Below are 2,677 nucleotides of genomic sequence, written 5' to 3'. Positions count from 1 at the left end.
CTTCCCTTCATTTGGCTGTGGCATTTTGGCCCAAATTAGCCAGGTGGTTGCCTCTCTTCTGCACCTGAGTTTGAGACCTGAAGAGCCCAGTCTTTGTCAGCGATGATGTATGTTAACATGGAGTTCAGAACCACATTTCTGATTTCTGCACAGACATACCAAAAAACCAAACCAAACTCACTGCCGTCAAGTTGAATCCGACTCATAGCGTCCCCTCCTTGGGTTTCCAAGGTGGTTTCACCACGAAAGTAGGTTGCCCAACCTTCCTTCCGGGAAGCGGCTGGTGGGTTCAAACCACCCGCCTTCTGGTTAGCAGTCAAATGCCTTAGGCACTTAGCCACATAAACTCTTAAACCCTCCTTGAAGAGAATGATCTGCCCGTTGCTGTAGCTTTCTGACCCAGTTATTGGAGAAATTCAAGATGAAAAATACCTTATGAGGCTATCTTGTCCATAATCTTACAAGTATATGAGCACTTCCTAGGACACTCCCCAGGATTTTGCCTGAGCTTATGCAACTCATACACAAGGCATCCACTCCATCCATGAGGACTCTGTTCCACACATCAGTTACCTCACTGTCAGTATTTTCCAAGAGCCATTGATATTTTTCTTCATTTCTCATCATTACTATTTTGTCCTACTCTCCTGATCATTTTTCTTGAAGTGTACAAGCTCTAAACCAAAGTAAGTCTAGTACACCCATCTACGTGGAAGCTGATTGTGGTGGTATGTTTTTGTGTCAACTTGGCTGGGCCTGGTTGAGTGGCTGGGCAGCTGGTGGTAGTTAATCCCCACAATGAGACTGGCAATCAGCTCTATGATGGGATCTACCACAAGCAGCTGAGTAACTGCCTTTGGGATGTGCTCTGCTTCCTGTATATAAGGAGAAGCCTTGGAAATGGTCTCTAGCCTATGGCACGCTTGGACCCTGCATGTAGCTATGTCGTTGCTCAGTAGCCTGCTATGCTCTGCCGACCTTGGGCTTACAGTGGACTTAAGTTAATGGCCTGCCGTGTGGTGTGGTAACATCGGGACTGTGCCTTTTTACTTGTCAACCTTGGGGTTTCTCAGCCTCAGCAGCCAGCAGCTGTCTGGGTGAAGAAACACCTCTAGTTCCAGTGGGCCAGGAGCAGGAGGCAAAGCTGGACCCCAAGGTTGAGGGGCTTTCACCCAACCCCTAGAGCCTGGCACTTTGAACATGGACTTAAAGCCTCCAAATTGTAAGAATAAACTCTAGTTTGTTAAGGCCATCCCATTTGTGGTATATTTCTTGTCAGAGCAGCACTAGGTAACCAGAACACTGATGGCCTCTGGTGGAAGGCTTCCAGCCCAAGCCCTGATGAGTTTATAGGAAAGGTGAATGGCAGCTACAGGTTTTATGCTGACCTGAACTGTCAAAAGTCTTTCCAGGTTGCTATTGCATGCAGTTAGAGATCCAGTGGCCACAACCAGCCACAGACCTTAGGAACATGCTGTCTCCTGATCATTTTTAGCATGATTTATATTTCTTCATTTTCTTCAGAATAGATTGAAAGAGTTAGCAATAGATGAGCAGTCACTATATAGCTAGTATTTCTAAGTTCTTTAAATACATTGATACCTTTAATCTTCATAGCCACCCTATGGTGTAGGAAATACAATTATTATTACCATTTTACAGATAATGAATTTGAGGCACAAAGGGGATGAATGTTTATAGTTAGTAAGAGTCAGAGTCAGGACTTGAACACCTGCAGCCCAGCTCCTGACAGTACGTTTGTAAACACTGCTCATTCTGCCTTTGCAGGCCCTGTTGTGGTTATTTGGCACATCTAGAAATCACAGGTGGAATGTTTTCCTCATAAATGAATTCATTTGGCATCTTCTATTGCAAGGAGTCTGAAGAGCATCTTTCAGTTCATTATAACCAGAAAAACAGGTGCTGCCAGCTCAGAGTAGAACTGTGCTCCATAGCATTTTCAGTGGCTGATTTTTCAGAGGTAGATCATCAGCCCTGTCTTCTGAGCTGCCTCTGAGTGGACTCGAACCTCCAACCTTTCAGTTAGCCATTTGCATCTGATCCTGCCAGTTGAATCCTTTTTATCCATGCCCTTTATTAAAAATCTAGTCTACTATGAAGAATTTTCAGAAGACCAAAAAACCAAACCCACTGCCATCAAATTGATTCTGACTCATAACAACCGCCTTTGGGTTTCCAAGGCAGTAAATCTTTACAGAAGTAGATGGCCCAGTGTTGCTTCTGTGGAGTGGCTGGTGGGTTTGAACCACCAACTTTCTGGTTAGCACTCAGATGCTTTAGGCCCTGTGCTATCAGAGCTCCTTAATTTTCAGAAATGTCTCTTAAAAGAATACTATACAAATACATCAAAACAACTATTTTTCTTCTTTGTCCCACTTCCTCAAGGACATTACCTTATAGACCACTTGGCCACGGTGCTTGTATTCCCCAAGCTTACCAAGACTAAAAAGTGCCAAATCCTTTATTTTTCCTATCCATCCTGTTGTTAAGAACTTTATTCCAAGTCAAGTTCTTTTTGTCTCTTCTCCCAAGTTTTCTATATCAATAATAATAATAGTTATCACCAACTTGAACTTACAATATTTCAGGCACTATTCCAAATGCTTTACAGAGATTGTGCTGCTTAACCTATGCTACGAATCTATGAAATAGATAT

General features: G+C 43.3%; 1 non-coding gene across 1 annotated transcript; it reads right to left on the bottom strand.

The window, feature by feature from the left end:
• Window positions 1–1,345: 1,345 nt before the first annotated feature.
• Window positions 1,346–1,477, bottom strand: LOC122150405. Its single transcript, XR_006163648.1, has one exon. It is a non-coding gene; the product is annotated as a small nucleolar RNA SNORA44 (small nucleolar RNA).
• Between the last annotated feature and the right edge of the window lie 1,200 nt (window positions 1,478–2,677).

Source organism: Orycteropus afer, unplaced genomic scaffold (assembly GCF_000298275.1).
Source record: "Orycteropus afer afer isolate SDZICR_OR568_19922 unplaced genomic scaffold, OryAfe1.0 scaffold00134, whole genome shotgun sequence".
NCBI lineage: Eukaryota > Metazoa > Chordata > Mammalia > Tubulidentata > Orycteropodidae > Orycteropus > Orycteropus afer.
Note: the sequence above shows the minus strand (reverse complement) of the source record. Positions and strands in the feature narration are given on the sequence as shown.